Source organism: Podarcis liolepis, assembly GCF_965112155.1.
Source record: "Podarcis liolepis genome assembly, chromosome: 3".
NCBI lineage: Eukaryota > Metazoa > Chordata > Lepidosauria > Squamata > Lacertidae > Podarcis > Podarcis liolepis.
The window spans coordinates 107444047-107463895 of NC_139557.1; the positions used below are offsets into that span (position 1 = coordinate 107444047).

The 19849-nt window shown below is 44.1% G+C and overlaps 1 long non-coding RNA gene across 7 annotated transcripts in view; it reads left to right on the plus strand.

Annotated features, from left to right (window-relative positions):
- LOC310702850 overlaps positions 1-19849 on the plus strand; it is a 54849-nt gene that overhangs the window by 15632 nt on the left and 19368 nt on the right. For 6 of the 7 annotated variants that reach the window (XR_014523697.1, XR_014523698.1, XR_014523699.1 and 3 more), the window contains exon 4: positions 14350-14484. This is a non-coding gene — a long non-coding RNA (uncharacterized lncRNA). Of the gene's footprint in view, positions 1-9693; positions 9838-14349; positions 14485-19849 lie in introns of those variants that run through there. The other variant, XR_014523703.1, reaches the window with a different exon arrangement.

The following is a 19849-nucleotide window of genomic DNA, read 5'->3' on the forward strand; positions in this document are numbered from 1 at the left end:
AATAATAAAGGAATTCTAAAGTGCTCTGTATGTGAGGCAAGAAGTCCTCTCCCCTTTATCCTGCCCCGCCTGCAGCTAATCATCTCTCTAAAAATAGTTCAGAAAAGCTTCCATAGGCTGTATAATCCAGAAAAGTAAGGTATCTGGGCAGATTTCCACATATATGTACATTATCACATCTATGTACGTTATGAATGTACTTCCTTCATAACCAGGTATTCTAATTGAAATGAATGAAAGCCAATGAGTCTGAGGTTATTCAGCTGCAGTGGCTAGGACTGATAAAGAGGAAATGAGATTCCATGGCAGGAACAGGAAAGCTGTAGAATTGCTCTGTGGTGTCCAAAGAGATTAAAGTGAAAGGAAATCAGAATATAGACATCTTTGTTTTAGTAGCAGCTGTTTCACTTGGTGGTCCCAATTTGGTTTCCACTGCATTCCTAATTGACTTGTCTGTTAGCGTATTTCCTTGTTTAATCAAGTTCATTTGGATTTCATTTTATTGTCTAACCGGGGCCTCCCTTTCATAGAGCTTTCTGGAGTTTAGTACTTTGCAGAGCTGTTATCAGTTATAACTTGGAGCATATGGTAAACCAGATGTACTTACATGCCCTAGTAGATAGATGCCACTGTAGTGGCTCCTACAACCAGTGCACTTTGAAGCTGAGACTTCTGGGAATTGCCAGAGTCAAAATCTACTGATGTTTACACGTGATTCTTGCCCCTAAGTAATCCTGGATGAAATTTGGGCCATGGGGACAGAGTCCATTCATCTCCAGTGAATGAATATCTCTTTCACCAGTCATTTTTAGAACATTAATTTGATTTGACGCTGGTCATTTGTTCTGCATTTTAGAGCTTTATGATTTTATGATGTTTTTGACTGCTGGACGGTTAAGTCCAGTTAAAGGTGACTATGGGGTGTGGCACTCATCTCGCTTTTCAGGCCGAGGGAGCCAGCATTTGTCCACAGGCAGCTTTTGGGTCATGTGGCCAGCATGACTAAACTGTTTCTGGCACAGTGGGACACCGTGACAAGTGCCAGAGCGCATGGAAATTCTGTTTACCTTCCCACCACAGCAGTACCTATTTATCTACTTGCACTGAGGTGCTTTCGAACTGCTAGGTTGGCAGGAGCTGGGACAGAGCAACAGGAGCTCTCCCCTTCACATAGATTCTAACTGACCAAGAGGCTCAGTGGTTTAGGTCACAGTTCCATCTGTGATGTTTTAATACTTATATCAGATGTCTGTCTGTCTGTCTGTCTGTCTGTCTGTCTGTCTGTCTGTCTGTGGGAAATCAGGACGTATGGCAGTCCATGTTGGCAGTGCAGATTTCCCTGATTTCCCCCCTTGAAATAACGACAACATTGGGCAAAACATAAAAAAAGCTCAGCAACTTTTCTTTCCAGACTCTCACTGTTTGAAATATGGCATACTTAATCGACCCATCAATTTATATGAATGAGTTTGTGGCTTAGAAATACTCAATGCTTTTTTTCTGGGGGGACACAGGGGTATGCATACCCCTAAACATTTTGTGAATCTAAGTTTGGCCTCATTGAGGGGCAGTATTTCAATATGAGTAGGAAAATGAGAGTACCCCAAAACATTTTTTTTTGGGGGGGGGGAGCACTGGAAATACTCCTAAAGTTGTTGTGACAGTTTTTGACTGATAAAGAAAATATCACTTTGATCATTTTTGTCATGTGTGTTAATATGTTTTTTAGCTTATTGTTGATCTTAATTTTTTAAAAATGTTTTAAATAGTTGCTTTTTCCTGATAATTTTATTGCTTTGTTCCTTTTCGGAAGGTTTTCTTACAATCAAACGGTATATAAATATTGTGATATAAAATAAACAACAGCGACCTGCAACAAAATGCGGCAGCATGTGGTATTCCTCTATACTGTAGACAGCAAGGTGAGGCAGTGCCAGTTTGGGCCCTATTGCTCCCCTGGCTTCCCAACACTGTGGGTCACTGGCGTTAACTGAGAAGCAGAGGCCTTGCCCCTCTCCTCTTCCTCTTGGTAGGTACCAGCATCCTGCTAGGTTGGAAAGCCAGGAGAGCAACAGTTGCCTCACCCGTACCTCCCCACCGGCCATTACTGCATGTTCCAGACAGCCACGCCCTATTCCAGGATACTCCATTCTCCCCTGCTCCACAGCAGCAGATGCTCAGCAGTCTGTGGCCTCTGACCACACTCAACAGTCATACGGCTGTTTTTGGAATTCCCACCAGCTTAGATGTTTTCCTAAAAGTATTTTCCCCCGACGTTCGCAAACCTTGGGGTTCCCCCCTGAGCATGCTCCTCCCCCCTTTCTGTTTCTCAATAGCTGCACTCTGGCCACAGAGCCATCAATCGAATCTCAGCTGTCAGGAGTTTGAGAACACTTTCCTAAAGTCCTGAAATCCAGCCCAGCCTTTATGACTCCCCCTCAATTGATGGGGCTGGAGTTTCCCAAGTGTGGGGGGCTGGGCAGGGGGTGGGCAGGGGGCGAGAAGGCATCTCAGACTGCTGCGCACAGACTTTGGTGATTATTATTAATAATAAAAAGACCCAACAGAAAAACAAACTGCCGAGAGACTTACGAGACATACTGTTCTGGGGAAAAGTATGCCGTGGCCCAAAGCTATCCGACAACTGATAAATGGCATATGGACATGGCTTTATAACATAACGAAATGAAGAAAAAAATTCAATACATTTTCCCTTCAGTTTAGACTGACACCTTATTCATCAAGTAACAAATCTGAATAATTTGAGGTTGTGTGCAACGTGATATTTTATTTCTTTTCTTCTTGTTGTTGTTTTTTGTCTGCCTGCAGATTTCTGTGCATTTAATTTCAGGCACAACGAAGCGAAGACCCAAGCTGCAAGTAAGCAAACTCTTTAGCATAGGCTGACGCTTGCCCAGATGATGGCTGACATGGAGAGGAATGCATAATGTTTCTGTACGTTCCGCAGAGCTACTGAGCTTGGCAATAGGCTGAAAATAAGGCCAAGCGAAAATCATTATATGCAGCTATGGCAGGAGCATTAGCCTTTTGCACTTGCAAACCTAATTAACAATTACCAAAAGAGCCAGTGTGGTATATCTATGGCTGGATGTTGCTAGTCATAGAATCATAGAAGTGGGAGGAGCCAAAAGGCTCACCCTGCAATGGGGGAATCTTCCACCCAATGTGGGGCTTGAACCCACAAGCCTGAGATTAAGAGTCTCATGCTCTACCCACTGAGCTATCCAGCCTGGATGGTGCCCAACCTGGAGCATAGGGCTCTGTTCACCCTTCACACCCCGCCATGTAAAGACTCCACAGAAAGCCACTCAAGGCAGCCTTGGCCCAGTATACCTGAGGAGCATCTCCACCCCCATCACCTGAGGGCCTTCTGGTGGTTCCCTTGCTGCGAGAAGCAAAGTTACAGGGATCCAGGCAGAGGGCCTTCTTGGTAGTGGCGCCTGCCCTGTGGAACACCATCCCATCAGATGTCAAATAAATAAACAACTATCTGACGTTTAGAAGACATCTGAAGGCAGTCCTATTTAGGGAAGTTTTTAATGACTGATGATTTAATGTATTTTTTATCGCTTGTTGGAAGCCACCCAGAGTGGCTGGGAAAGCCCAGCCAGATGGGCAGGGTATAAGTAATAAATTGCTGTTGTTGTTGTGGTTTGCATGTTTAGGATATATCACCGTGAGCTGGAAAACTGCTCTGCCACAGGCTTTTCTCTTTGCCTCATGATTAAACAGATAGTTCAAAAGGTATGTGTTGATAGCTGCATTTAATTGGATCATATTCCCAGGCATGCTAGAATTAAAGCAAAGCCTAGATGTTTTGCAAGATGCTTCACTTTTCAGTACTTAAAAGCTGGATGGTAGATTAGAGGCTTTATTGCTTGACTCTGTCAACTGAATTTCTGATCTAGGTACCTGCTGCTCAGGTTGCTGGCAAATGCACTGAGCATTGCTTGCCAGACCTAGATCAGAGTGATCTAGCAACTGATTAGTAATGATTTGTAAAGCAGCTGAAGACTTTATTTAGCAGCTCAGGTTCTGGACGACTTGGCTTGCAAAGGAGCTGATGGGCAATCTTGCAAAGCGTTCAGGATTTGATCCAGGTGAGGGCTTAGCACCAACAGTGTCACTCAGGAAATGCCAATGGATGTAAAAAACTGGGAGATAATACTTTATAACAGGAAGGTGTGTGGAGTCAGCTACGTAATGGTTTCAGCTAGATTTTGCTCGCCAGATTTGTCCTCGAAATGCTCCTTAGGAAAAAGTTGTTGTCAAATATTCTCCAGCACCTAGTACTCCAAATATGTATTTAACATCCAATTGAATTATTGTTTATTTGCAGCATTTTCACACAAATGTGTTCTTCAGCCCAAAATGCTACCAAAGTGGCTTACAATTCAATTAAAAAAACACCAAGACAGTCCCCGACCTCTAAAAGTTGGGGCGAAAGGGAAGAGGGAGAATGCGAATTCAGGTGGTTGTTTAACTATTTGATGGCAGAGGATTGATATTTGACAGTGACATGCAATGGCATACGCTATTTGACAGTCTCGACATCTCCGGTCTTAAGATTGTACAAAGAGCCCTTCTGGGTCAGATCAAAGGTCTACCTTGTCCAGCACCCTTTTTCCACAGTGGCCGCCTAGATGCTCCTGGGAAGTCAACAAGAACACAATACCACTCTTGAACTGTGGTTCCCTAGTGTCTGATATCCAGAGACCTGGTGCCTTGAGTCAGAATATAGGCAGCATGTAGTCATCATGACCAGTGCTTTTCTTCTAGGATAAAAGATGCCAGTACCACGTACCCCCAGGAAAAAAAGCACTCACCATGACTACTAACAATTGATCACCTTATTTTCATTTGTTTTTGTTTTCTATTTAAAACTTTGATTTCCAATTTAAAAGCTTACACAAACAAAAATCTACAAAGGCAAAACAAAGAAACAGGAAAAACGAACAACATCTGTGTTACGTGAAACTTCATGATTTCAGTATGTCCAATTTCTGAAACCCCTGTTTTTGGTTTTGCTTCTGTTCTCTGTTGTGGGTAGTGTTCCTGTTTTGGTTTTCTTGTGTCTTCATTTTTGTCTTTGCAGATTTTTGTTTGTGTAAGCTTCCAAATTGTAAAAATAAATAAAAGTGAAATGTGAAATTACATTTTGACAGTAGTTTGTAGCTGACACCAAATCACAGAATTTTAGAGCTGGAAGAGACTGAAAAGCTGCAACACAGGAATCGTATTTTCTGTCTGATAGCATTTCACTGCTAGCATGCAATGAGAACGTAAGAAGTCTGTGAGATTAAATCTAGGACCCATCTGCTCCAACATCCTGTTCACACAGAGGCCAATCAGATACCTCTGAGAAGCTCACAGGTAGAACAGCCTTCTCCCTACTTGCAATTTCCAGCAATTGTTATGCAGAGGTATATTGCCTCCAGCACTGAGTTAGAACAGAGCCCACATGGCAAAATTCCCATTAATAGCCTCATCTTCCACGAATTTGCCTAATCCTCTTTCATGGGCATCCAGTGGATGGCTACCACTGCACCATGCGGCAGTGAATTCCGCAGGACAATTGACGTTTGTATTTGAAAGTGGATTTGTTACGCACAAAATTGGTCAAAATCAAAACCAGTCAAGAGAGGCCAAGCTTAAAACATTTCAAGATTTTTTTTTTAATAACAGTCCAAAGAAATTATGAGCTTGAAATATTTCGTGCAAAATTCAATTGCTGAAACTGGAATGCGTGAGAATGTCCACATATTTGGAAATATTAATTACAGCTCTAGCTTCAAGCCTATAATCTAGGCAAAAGCACCTGAGATATATGATGACTTGATATTATGAATGCTCACAGCAGAATTGCTGGTATTGTAGCCACAGCTTTTAAATATAATGTAAGATTAGTTAATGCACTTTGACCATAATGCAGATGTTTAGTTTTGTTTAATAATGTGTTGCCCGTTCTCATCCCAAATTACAGTAGTCTGACTTGTGATTTGCATGATTCCAGGTACAACCATGATACACATGACTGACGATTCAGAGAAACATAAATGTGCAGCGCTCTTTCATAGCAATACATCTATTGTGGGGGGCCTACTGGTCTACAGACACAGTAGCTGCTTTTCATTCCTCAGTGTCTCAGGTGTTTTAATTGTCTCCTTAAAAACCAAGGGTCACATGCAACACCATCCCTTCGAGACACCTCAGCAGACGCTATTGTTCCTGCAAAATCAAAATATCCATTGCAATCTTCTCCCCTGGAATTGCTGCATTGTGTGCATCTGAATGTGTGCAAAAAAAATATTAATGCTCTGAGTGGAGCGAAACAGTTCCTGGAAGAGCACAGCTTTGCAGGGATAAGGAGACATTTTTAATCATCAGCACAATGGAGGTATCATGAATACTGGGTTTGGCGCCTTCCCTGTTAATTGATTTCTGAAGGTCATCACAAGGGCAAGCAGAAAGGGAGCGTGCAGGCTTTCAGACCGCAGTCTCAATATACACTTGAAAGTCCCATTGAAATGAATGGGGCTTGCTTCTTGGTAGACATATCTAGAACTGTAAGGTAAAAAGGTAAAGGTAAAGGACCCCTGGACAGTTAAGTCCAGTCAAAGGTGGTTATGGGGTGCAGCATATTTTAGAATTTTAAAAAAGGAAAACGTGTTACATTTTGCAAGCAGACACCCTTAATATGTGTGCTAGAGAAAATATAGTTTATATTAGGGGAAATGCACACTAAAAGGCTGAAAAAATGTATCAAGGGCTTTAAAAATAAATTGCAAATGTGCTGAATTTAATTTAAGGTTGGTGGGGTGTGGGGAAAGAACCAGAAAGAAACAATGATTGGCCAATTTGCCCATCCCTTTCCACATTCTCTGTTGAATGCTTCTCCACGATCCAATCATTGCATTGCCAGTTTCCCTCTCACATCACAGACTATAGGCTACAAATTAATATTTCTTTCCTGAGCATCTTTTAGCACAGCTGATTTCACAAGGTTATTTACGACCAGAGCTGATGTGTCTGATTATCTGGGACAGAAGGCTGGTTATCACAGAGTACCCAAACTTAAGTGTTTAGAATCTAATTCCAGCACAGAGAGGGGAAAGATGAAATTGTCAGAACTCTAGTTTCTAGTTCAAAACCACAGGACTGACATTTTGGGAAGCAGTTGAAAGAAGCTGGCACAAATCATTTGACCGAGCATGACCTCCACCACAGGAAGAAGTGATTTGAAGGAAATGGCATATAAAAAGGAAGATGGGGGTAGAACTGAATTGCCTGGATGGCATAAAGTCTACCCTCCAGTTGCTCTGGATGTTGTTGCAGCCCAAGGCGTCAATGATCAGACGAGATGGATGGAATTTGAAGAGAAGGCTTGCGATGAAGAACAGAGGAAGACCCCGGGCAGGTCTGTCTTGCAAAGGTTAGGCACTGTAATTGGCAGCGATAAAGATGGCTCCTTTTGCGGCTGCAAGGGCCATAAGGTCATGGTGAGGAATTGAAAGATTCTAAAAACTAAACAGAGAAGGAATTAGGGTGAACAGGAAGCAAGGTTGGAGAGCTGAGCCCAAAATAACAAAATGAATTTCAATAGAAACAATTGAAAGGTTAGGCAGGAAGAATCAGATGCACAAATATAAGAAGGGGGGGGTCAAGGGAGATACTAGTACCACTCTATTATGCCTTGGTCAGACCAATTCTGGGCAACACAATTTAAGAAAGGTGTTGACAAGCTGGAATGGGTGCTGGGAACCCACAAGGTTCTCTTCCTTCCCCAGCTGCTGTGAATGTTAAAACCATTGCCTGCACAGTGAGGCTGGTGTGTCATTTCCCACTGAAGTAGCTTATGGCCAGACATAGAAGTGTAGAGTTGGAAGGGACCCCGAGGGTCATCTAGTCCAACCCTCTGCAATGCAGGAATATGCAGTTGTCCCACACAGGGATCAAACCTGCAACCTTGGCATTATCGGCACCATGCTCTGTCTAACCAACTGAGCTATCTCTAGGCGATAGCTATCCAACTGAGCTATCCAGGCAATAGTTCAGTTCTGCAAAGAGGAATTGGGGATGGGGTGCTTGTGTGGACAATCACCCCTGTTCCAAATTCTCAGCGCACCCTAAGTTTAAAGAGCAAATATGGTGACGCACAATGCAGATTAAACTGACAAGCAGCAGTAGCAGATGTGATTTCTGCCGGCCCCACAGATGTGTGAGCTGATTATGGTTACGCAGCACTGAAGGAAACACTTCCTGCATATTTTAAACACAAAAGAAGCCACCCTCTCGTACTTACTATTCCCTCCACATCCTCCACAGGTTTGAACTCTGGCATTCCCAAGCTGGCTCTGCAGTGGAACACCGGTAAACCTGAGGACAAAAGACCCGGGAATTGGTTCCTCGCATTTAACGGGGGGGGGGGCTGTGACATTGTGGAAAAGGCATTCTGTCCCCATCGGCAAAAGAGGTTGTGGGTGCTGCATCAGCGAATACTGATCCCAGCACGTTATTTGATGACTCAGGTGAAGGTGAGGAGGGGGCGTTTTGAGGGCACAAGTGCCGAGCAGGAGAAGGATGCTTCACTCTTTCTCTACCAGCGATTTCCTCCCCTATTCCCTCCCCCTACAAACACCACCCTCTTTTTTTAGATGAATCCCAAGCCGGAGTTAAGATTGCTGGAAGAAATATCAACAGCCTCAGATATGCTGATGACACAACCTTGATGGCAGAAAGTGAACAGGAATTAAAGAACCTCTTGATGTGGGTGAAAAAGGAGAGCGCAAAATATGGTCTGAAGCTCAACATCAAAAAAAATGAAGATCATAGCCACTGGTCCCATCACCTCCTGGCAAATAGAAGGGGAAGAAATGGAGACAGTGAGAGATTTTATTTTCTTGGGCTCCATGATCACTGCAGATGGTGACAACAGTCACAAAATTAAAAGACGCCTGCTTCTTGGGAGAAAAGTGATCTTAAAAAGCATCTTAAAAAGCAGAGACATCACCTTGCCGACAAAGGTCCATATAGTTAAAGCTCTGGTTTTCCCAGTAGTGATGTATGGAAGTGAGAGGTGGCCATAAAGAAGGCTGATCGCTGAAGAATTGATGCTTTTGAATTCTGGTGCTGGAGGAGACTCTTGAGAGTCCCATGGACTGCAAGAAGATCAAACGTATCCATTCTGAAGGAAATCAGCCCTGAGTGCTCACTGGAAGGACAGATCCTGAGGTTGAGGCTCTAATACTTTGGCCACCTCATGAGAAGAAAAGACTCCCTGGAAAAGACCCTGATGCTGGAAAAGATTGAGGGCACAAGGATAAGGGGACAACAGAGGACGAGATGGTTGGACAGTGTTCTCAAAGCTACTAACATGAGTTTGACCAAACTGCAGGAGACAGGAGTGCCTGGCGTGCTCTGGTCCATGGGGTCACGAAGAGTCGGACACGACTAAACGACTAAACAACCACAACCACTGGCAGAGCACATAGCACCTTTTCCTTCTTCTTTTTAACAGCATCAAATTAGTAGTACATCATAGACTATCATAGAGTTTTAGAGCTGGAAGGTGTGGGATGAAAGGATCCAAAATGCTAAGTAATGGGTTAATGATCACCAGGGCTACAGAACTCTGTGATGCCGTACACCTGAGGCAGCTATTTTCAGTTGGTACGGTTATGGCAGTTGGGAACAGTCTTGACAGAGCAGCAGGTATGTTCTGTGGGTGTGCTGCAGAACATACAGCAGCAGGTATGTTGCTCTCTGTCTCAGAGTTAGTCAGTCTGCGACAGTATTTTATCTCACCTACAAATCCAGGTAAGATGTATTAGCAACATAAGTTACACCTGCCTGCTTTGTGTATTTAACCTGCAAGTGCAATGCACTTAAGAGTTATTTATTATTTAAACTTTAAAGGAGAGTGTTTTGCGGGTTTTTATAGGAGGAAAAAGGGAACGAAGTCAAGAGTTGGACTCTGTAAATGGGAGCTAGAGTTTAATTCCCACAGAAGGAACCCAGTCCGACCCCCTGCAATGCAAGAATCTCAACTAAAACATCTATGGCAGATGGCCATCCAAACTCTGCTTGAAAAGAAACCTCCTGAGGGAGACGGTTCCACTGTCAAGCAGCACTTACTGTCAGAAAGTTCTTCCTGATGTTTACTCAAAATCTCCTTTCTTGTAACGTGAATCCATCAGTTCAGGACCTATCCTCAGGAGCAGGAGAAAACAAGCCTGTTCCTTCTTCCATGTGACACCCCTCAAGTGGTTGGTGAGGTCTATTTTCATCCTGAATAACTAGAACAGGGGTCAGAAAACTTTTTCAGCAGTCCCTCAGACCTTGTGGGGGGCCAGACTATGTTTTTTTTTGGCGGCGGCGGCCAGGGGTGTGTGTGTGTGTGAACAAATTCCTATGCCCCACAAATAACCCAGAGATGCATTCTAAATAAAAGCACACATTCTACTCATGTAAAAACAACAGGCAGGCCCCACAAATAATCCAGAGATGCATTTTGAATAAAAGGGCACCTTCTACTCATGTAAAAACATGCTGGTTCCCGGACCATCCATGGGCCGGATTTAGAAGGCGTTTGGGCCAGATCCTGCCCCTGGGCCTTAGTTTGCCTACCCATACTGTCAGCAACAGAGGGTGTCATGCTGCTTTCTACACCACTCAAAAGTCACACCTGATGACTTGCAGTATATTTCAGGTTGTTATTTGGCTGTGGATTCCTTCACAGATACGAACAGCTGCTGCAGCTTTGCTGATCAGCATTGCATGTCATGAAGAATGCACAATATGTTATATTCCACATTGTTTCCCTAGAACCCACTTGAAAGTCTGGTTGCAGTAATTCCTTCTTCTGTCTTCGAATGGAGCCAATGTGAATAAAATATTGGGAGGGGGAGCCCCGCCCTGCATAATCGATTATAAGACATGGCGCGCACACACCATTTGAATGACAATGCCAATCAACATTGGGGTGCCCTCAAAAAAAAATTGGGGGGGCAAAGGGACCTCAACCCTTTAGTATTGGCTCCTATGCTGCCTCTGAAAGCAAACAACTGTCACTTGGGGGCAGCAATTGGAGCTTATGAGTAAGGAGGAATCTACTCTTCCCCTTCGAATCCACGTGTCGGGGTGAGCTCCCGTTGCTCTGTCCCTGCTCCTGCCAACCTAGCAGTTCAAAAGCATGCCAGTGCAAGTAGATAAATAGGTACTTCTGTGGCAGGAAGGTAAATGGTGTTCCTGTGCGCTCTGGTTTCTATCACGGTGTTCCATTGTGCCAGAAGCGGTTTAGTCATGCTGGCCACATGACCTGGAAAGCTGTCTGTGGACAGACGCCAGCTCCCTTGGCCTGAACGCAAGATGAACACCACAACCCCATAATTGCCTTTGACTGGACATAACCACCCAGGGGTCCTTTACCTTTACCTTTTTTTTTACTCCTCCCCTGCCCCAACCCACCATGCCTGGTGCCTTCCCTATGGTCTTTTCAGCACCTGGGCTTTTAAGTTTTGCTTCAAATGGTTCTATTTTGTCTTTGTTGTAGGTTTTGTTGTTTTTAGCACATATTCTTGATTTTCATTTTCATTATATTATATATATTATATTGTTTGTAAGCTGCCCAGGGAACACTGAGTGCCTGATGGCTGTATAGATGTATCTGAATAGGAACATAAGGAGCTGCCTAATACTAAGTCAGACCATAGGTCCATCTAGCTCAGTATTGTCCTCACTGACTGGCAGCAGCTCTCCAATGCTGGGCATTAAGTCTTGGACTTTTTGTACTCCAAACAGATGCTCTACCACTGAACTAAAGCAATAAGAAGAACCTTGATAATTTTAAACTGAATGGAGAAGCCGTGCTAGACCTGAGATCAGATGCACCTCTTTTCCTTTACAAAATGCAATGCTATTTCCAGACCGACAGGCCTGCAGACGCCTTAATCCAAATTTCTTTCCAAATGGCACGGTGTTGCTTTCTTCATTTCAAGATGACCACTTTCCCTGCTGGGTAACCTCTTTTCTGAATAGAGTGAAATCAAAACACTCTCCAGAAAAACAATCTGTACTTGTCAGAGCTGAGAGCCAAGCAGTTTGAGATGAATGCAGTCTCTCTCTCTCTCCTCTGAAAGCCGCCAGACAGGAATCCTTTGGGTGTGAGAGGCTTTTCAATCAAGATGCAGCCTCTGTCTTGGTGGGACCAAATTGATGGCTGAGTGCTCTCTGGGTTCAAAGATGCTCTTTCCCCGCTTTCTCTCTTTAAACAAACACATGTCTCACGGAGAACGTTTGCACACTTTCGGCTGTTAGCCGTTCCTCTGGGGAAATGTGCCCTTTCCCACCCCAAGCAAGCATGGTGTGCAACGAAACCAGGACACAAATTAAGCACAAGCTGGTTATTTAATCCTGAGAATCCTCTGGCCCTGAGACCTGCCCCCTGTCTGCCACTAGTAGCTGCATTCCACCAATCTAGAAGGTTTTATAAAAGGAGGGGTGCGGGCTCTTGTGGTCAGATCCTGCTTCAGGCACCTGGTTGGCCACTGGGAGAACAGGATGCTGGACTTGATGGACCAGTGGCCTGATCCAGCAGGCTCTTCTGATATGGACATTGTCAGGCTTCAGGGAATCGGCTTCCTCCCCCCGTGACAGTAGATAAGCAGAACAAAGGAAAAGGAGTCTTCTTACCAGTTAGAAACTTTAATAATCACAGCGAGAGCACAAAGAACTTGTCTCCTAGAAATGGCGGTGCTCCCAATTAAGGATACCATCCCTTTCTGTCCATATTAATCTACGTCACTTCTGCGTCTTGTAATATGGGCCTGTCCCTTCTGTGCTTTGTGTGCTTTCTGTTCTGCCACTTTCTCAGCTCTTCTTGACCTTGGGGAGAGCGGATGAATGCTTTCCATAGACAGTGAATCTGTTAACCCTCTCTCTCCCAGTGTTTCTTCTCCTAGCTGTTCACCACCCAGTTCTTCCCAACTTCTGCCTTCTGAACTATGCCCTTCTGCAAACCACGGTTCCAAATCTATACTGACCTCCTGCTCCTGGGAAGATTCAGGATAAGGATCAGGGGGTGGGGGTGGCTCTCACCATTCCTCCTCAGTGCAGCCCTCCTCAGCACGGTCCCTGACAGACATAAAGAAATCCACAGAGCTCTAATCCTAAAAGAGACCCACTTCTATTGTTTGATGGCCATGGGCTACAGCCTCCACTTGCCCCACTCCTCTGCTACCCAACAGGGATTTCATTTGCTTTGTTAAACATCAGAGATCATTTTGGCTGTTTTTTCTCTTTCCCTCCCAGGAACCGCACCAGGAAGGGGAAAATCAACTTGGCCTTAACCATTGTCTAGATTGTGTGAGGTTGCAGGAAACCCATATAATCAAGTGTGGGCCCAAATCAGATCCTTCTTGACTATATCCAAGAACAGGCCTTTGGGCCTTGCTTGGTCTTGTCTCCTTTCCTCACTACTGAAACCTCTGACACCTCTGTGAAGCCTGAAACAGTTCCCCTGAATGGTCTTTGCCAGAGTGAAACATTTCTCCTCTATAGCGAACTCCGCTCTGCAGGGTTATCAAGAATTGTTCAAGAAGAAATCTCCACTCCCATGGAGCACATTAAATTACTTCTCAGCTGCGCTTTCCCTATTTGGTCACATTTCGCTGCATCTCACGCTGGGTAGTTCCATTCGACTTGGACTTGTACAGAACTTCCTTTTGCGACTTGACGGGTGCAGCAGTCCTGTTCGTGATGAAATTAAAAGCATTCATCCACAAAGACAAGGCTGCTCTCAGCCACTGCCATTCCTCTAAGCTGTAGGATTACCCCCACCCACCCAGTTCATCATGCCAGAGAATGGAGAAGGGGAATTGAAGGAAGGGGGAAATCTTCTCTTTCGTTGGTGAAGTTACTAGCAATGAATTAGATTTAATGTTATGCTCTCGGTTTATCATGAGCTTCTCATAGCTATCATTGTATTCTTATGCTGGTCATCCCGGGAGAGGGCTGGTTCTGGCCTGATCCAACAGATCTCTTCCTGTGTTGTTATGAAACAGAGCATGCATAAGCAGCAGTTCTACTCAGGGGAGAGAAGCTGCTTGCTCCACTTTCATAGGAATGTTCGAACATAAGAAAATCCTGCTGGATCATGAAAGCGTGCATGGAAATATACTGGTGAGGATAACATGCAAAAATGCATGATATTAAGAGAAATTGCATGCCAAAATGCGTCAAAACTGCATGCCAAAATGTGTTTATTAGGAAAAATTTGCACTGTAATGCTGGATAATTTTCAGGGGGATTTTTAAATTTATTTATTTTTAGTCGCAAACTGCTGCATAAATGTGGAGAACTGAATTTCAGGGGAGGAAAAAGAGAAATTGAGACAACCGAAGCTGACAAATCCTTCCATCCCTAGTAATGACACTCTCCTCTTGAACATCAGAAATAGACAGAGTGGTATGTTGCTATCCTTAGTCCCTCCATCTTCAGTGTTCAATATTCAGGGGCAGTGCTTTTTTCAGGGGGGCAGGGGTACGCATACCTCTAAACATGTAGTGAATCTAACGGGAGAAGAAACTAAAAAAATTAAAAATTTTAGTTTCTTTGCTAGCACGGTGAATCATCATTTCCATTGCTTCCCCTGATGGTGGCCTCATTTTCTGTCACAGTGTTTCCTGAGTCTCAGATGTAAGCGAGTGTTTAACATGTGAGGTAGGACCTGGAATCTAGCGCAGTGTTGCCACCTCCAATGGTGGCTTCATTTCCTTTCCCTGTCAAAATGAGAGTACCCCTTAAACATTTTTTTTATTAAAAAAAAGCACTGCTCGGCGGTCTGAAAACTGCTTAGGAACAATATATTAACTATGCCCTTCCCCCAATAACTTCACCTCACTTCATTCCACCAGCATTTATTATTTTCTGTGAACCATTTTGACTCTAATTATTGTCCTGATTGAGTCGGGCTATGCTGTATCCAGGGTTTCACAAATCCATAGAAAACAGTGAGTGTTTGAGCAATGCAGAAGCAAGACAGTCATCGGACAAAATGCTGCCTGCTTTATCTGATGGAGATCTCCCAGCTGAAATAGAAGCGCAGGCGAGTACATTGAGTTGGGAGATTTGGCATTCTTTGATCTCCATCAGAGGAGATTACATCTGGGGCGCATGTGGGTTGTGAAGGCTTATTGTTTCCATGACAAGTGTCAGTTGCCCTCATCCCAGCCATTATTCTTTCACAACATCAGGCTGCCTGCAATCCTCCTGCAAAAACAAAACCCAAAGTTTACAGGGCTCCAAATACTTTTTATGGTGTGCTCTGGGCCGCTATGCTCTTTAAAAAAAAAAAAACACAAACCAAAATCCATTTCCTCTGCTGGCATGGAACACACACGGTTATTATGCATGAGGTCCAGCCTGCAAGTATGACATAAATGAAATGCGCATGGTTTTTATGTGTGGAAATAAAACACTCTGGATGAGCCAGGAACCCTTCAGCAAAACAGAGGCCTGCGCAGAGGGATTAGATGCCAGTCAATCAGAAACATTTCCCCCCCTCTCTCTCCATATTCCCTCTACACACACACACACACACACACACACACGGGGTGGGCAGCTGCTGCATGGTGTCTGAGTCCCTTGTAATTAGTGTTGAATTAGCCAGGCAAGGGCCATAATGGCCCCCTAACTATGGGTCATTAGTGTAAGAACAGAAGCTCTCTGCACCATAGGGCAAATGGGCAGCTGGCAATGACAAAAACAAAAGCCAGAGAGTTGAGTGTATGTGTGAAATATACTCGGAGTCGAGAGTGGATTTCATGCTCTTTATTCAGCTCATTGTAGTGAGGAGCAATGGAAGTTCCCCTGAAATGTCTGCTTTATATGCATTATTTACACAATGGGCCCCACATGATGGGCTAATTCCGGGATTCACCTGTAGGCCAATCAGGTTGCGGATTCACTTCCACCTGGAACTGGATTGGGTGGCTCCTGTGGACCAATCAGACTGCTGCATTCTGGACCCTATTGTTCTAGGACCAATCAGACTGCTGCATTCTGAATCCTATTCAACTCAGTACATAACAGTGTGAGAGAGAGCTGGGCTAGAATAAGGTTACCAGATTTTTTTTCAATGAATCCGGGGGACACTGATTGTCTGCTATGTACATGTGAATGCCGAGAAATCTGTAAATCTGGGGACTGTCCCTGGGAAACGGGACATCTGGTAACCTTACTCTATGGGAAAATATCAAAGAGAGACAAAGAGAATGGCTCTTTCTCTTTTTTGCCTTTCCAAAGCAGGTTCTTCAGAGGCAGAAGACCTTCATGGGAGGGGAAGACAGTTTATTTCAGAGCTAGGAGAACAACGAATGACTCAAGGCGGGGTGTGTGACGAAAAGGCACCCTTGCTGCTGTTGCGGCCGCTGGCTATCTTTTTAAAGTCACTTTCTTTTAGAGCAGGAGGCAAGCTGTGGAGATGCTTTTTTTTTTTTTAAGGACTGGTCAACAACTTTTGCGCAGGGCACCACATGGGAAGAAGAATCTGTTGGTTCATTTCCTAGGAGAACAAAGGGGCAAAGAGAGGAGAGAAGCCCTGTTTGTGGGCAGCAGGAGGAGGAAGAGGAGGAACTGAGGGTTTCATTTGTGGAGAAAGAGAAGCAGAGTCTCTCTGATCCTCCAGAGCCTAGAAAACATAGCAGACAAGGCTGCGGCAAAGGTTGCCAACAAGCCAGGGGGGAAAGCAGCTTGACCTGCTCTTGCACAGATGGTTGAATATGCAGAAATCAACATAATAGTGCTCATTTGATTATCTTTCTTTTTTAAAAAAAATTATTAGGAATTTAAACATATTATCTTAAATCATTTCATCCTTCATTTCCACCCCATTTCCACCCCATTTCCACCCTCCCTCCCATAAAACAACCCCCCGCCCTGCCCCCCGGCTTTCCTCAGTTCCAATCTCTGGTTTCTCTATAGATGCTATTCTCTGCATGTTACAAAATTGTATAAATCCTGAATTTGTCTAACTGGTTAGTTATTATCAATGAAAAGTTTGTGAGTGTTTATTCAGAGCCTGCCAAGGAGTCCAATTCACTTTGTTGGATCTTTAGATATTTTGCAAAAGGTTCCCATTCATCTTTAAAGTCACAGTTATGCTTGTCCCATAGTTTATGTGTCAATTTTGCCAATTTTGCGTAGTCCATCAGTTTCTCTTGCCATAATTCTTTAGTTGGGATTTCTTCAGTCTTCCATCCTTGTGCTATTAAGACTCTCGCCACCGTTGTCGCATACATGAAGATATTTTCCAACTTCTTTGGCAGGTCTTTTCCTACAATCCCTAACAAAAATGCTTCAGGTTTTTTAACAAATGTTAGATGGAACATTTTCTTCAATTCATTATATATCATTTCCCAAAAAAATTTAATTTCATTACAATCCCACCACATATGGTAAAATGTTCCCTCTTTTTCCTTACACTTCCAACACATATTTGAGCTACTTTTATACATTTTTCCTAACTGCACTGGTGTCATATAAATCTATACATCATCTTCATATAATTTTCTTTCAACAAAGAACAATCTGTAAATTTTAAATAAATTTTCCATAACCTTTCCCAATCTTCCATCGTAATGTTATGACCTATATCTTGTGCCCATTTGATCATAACTGATTTTACCTCTTCATCTTTCGTCTCCAATAGTGCTCATTTGATTATCTAATTAGCAGAGTTCAAATTTATATTCTAGAACAGTGGTTCTCAAACTTCCTTATTTGGGGCCATACTTTCAAAATTAAAAAAATTGCAGCTTCATCAGTAGTTTTCATTTCCTAGAGTTACTTATTTTTCACCTAAATGTCTGAGTTAATCTCACACAGGAGCCTGTGGTGCAATTGAAGAAAAGGTTTTTATTAACTTCGTGTTTGAAACTCATGCTGTATGCCTTTCAATGTTAAGCTTAATCAAAATGTGCTCAGCATGTATTAGAATATACCAGATTATTTTCAGTGAATCCAGGGGCACTTTTTTTAAGCTGAGTAGCAACAGGGAGTCAGTAGTGGGGATGGTGAGGCAAAATATCCTGGGCCCAAGTACACATGCATATTGTATAAGGTGCAAAACCCTTCTTTCGCACCCTGTGAAACATAAATGCACAGAGTTTTTAAAAAACTGAGCAACGGCTGGCCGGCCACGACTCCCGAGCCTCCCCTGATCAGTCAAAACAAAGGGGGAATAGGGCAGGAGCAGTGGCATAGTGTGGGGGGTGCAGGGGGGCCCGGCCGCACTGGGCGCAACATCTGGGGGTTAGGGTTAGGGGGCGCAAATCCACGGGTTAGGGGGCACAAATTACTTGCCTTGCCCCGGGTGCTGACAACCCACGCTACGCCACTGGGCAGGAGATTGGGGAAGGCTTGGGAGTCACGGGTAGGCAGCATGCTGTTGCCCAGTTTTTTAAAAACTCTGTGCATTTATGTTTCTCAGGGTGTGAAAGAAGGACTTGCACCTTGCCTGGCAGAGAAACCACGCGCCTTGCGCCCCTCCTGGGCAATGGCATGCCACCTGCCCATGACTCCCAAGCCTTCCCCAATCCCCTGCCCCCTTACCCCTTTGATCTGTACCGCCAGACACCCCCAGTTCCCTTTCGGCAGCTGTGGCAGCGGCAGTCAGCAGCCCGGAGCCAGCCTGGTAGCACAGTTGGCTGTGGCTGGCTTCAGGAGCTGCTTGCTGCCATGGCGCCCACCATTTTTCCTCACTGGAAGTCCCCATATGATGTGACATGTGCACAACACATCACACAGGAACTTATGGCAAGGAAAATTGGCGGGCGCCATGGCAGCGAGCAGCTCCTGAAGCCAGCCAGAGCCAACTTTGCTACTAGGCTGGCTCCGGGCTGCTGACTGCCGTTGCCACATTTCCCGGGGACAGATTTGCAAATCTGGGGACTGTCCCCAGGAACCAAGGACGTCTGGTAACCCTAGGCTAGAGGCAGGCTGCAGGCAGAAGCCAGAGAGTAAAAGCCATGCTTGATTTCTGCTGGAATCCAAGGCTGTGGCTATGGGAGAAGTAAGACCTTCCGGGGTGTTAATGCTGTGAGCCCTTCCATCATAGGCTCAGGTTGTATAAGCAGTCAAACCTCAGTTTCCGAACACATCTATATTATCGTCCATTTCGGCTCCCGAACGCCAAAAACCTGGAAGTAAATGCTCCAGTTTTCGAACAGTTTTTGAAACCCAAACGTCTGACACAGCTTCCACTTGAGTGCAAGAAGCTGTTGCAACCAATTGGAAGCCACACCTCAGTTATCAAACGTTTCGGAAGTTGAATGGTCTTCTGGAACGGCTTATGTTTGACAGCCGAGGTCTGGCTGTATGTGTAAATTAACCATATATTTTTATGTTGTGGATCTCCCTGAGATCTGTGTATGAAGCATGGCATAATAATAATAATAATAATAATAATAATAATAATAATAATGGTAATAATAATAATAAATCATTAAGACAACTCAGTTTCTGCTTTCTCACATTCTGAGGAAACTGAACCCTAGGTAAGTGCCCTGAATCGCTGGTATCTCACACTGCTCAGAGACTGGGGTGGCATGCGATACACCTCAGAGGCAAGTAATAATAATAATAACAATTTATTATTTATACCCCGCCCATCAGGCTGGGTTCCCCCAGGCACCCTGGGTGGCTTCCAACAAAACACAAAAATACACTAACCTATTAAACATTAAAAGCTTCCCTAAACAGGGCTGCCTTTAGATGTCTTCTAAAAGTTTGGTAGTTATTTTTCTCTTTGACATCTGGTGGGGGGGCGTTC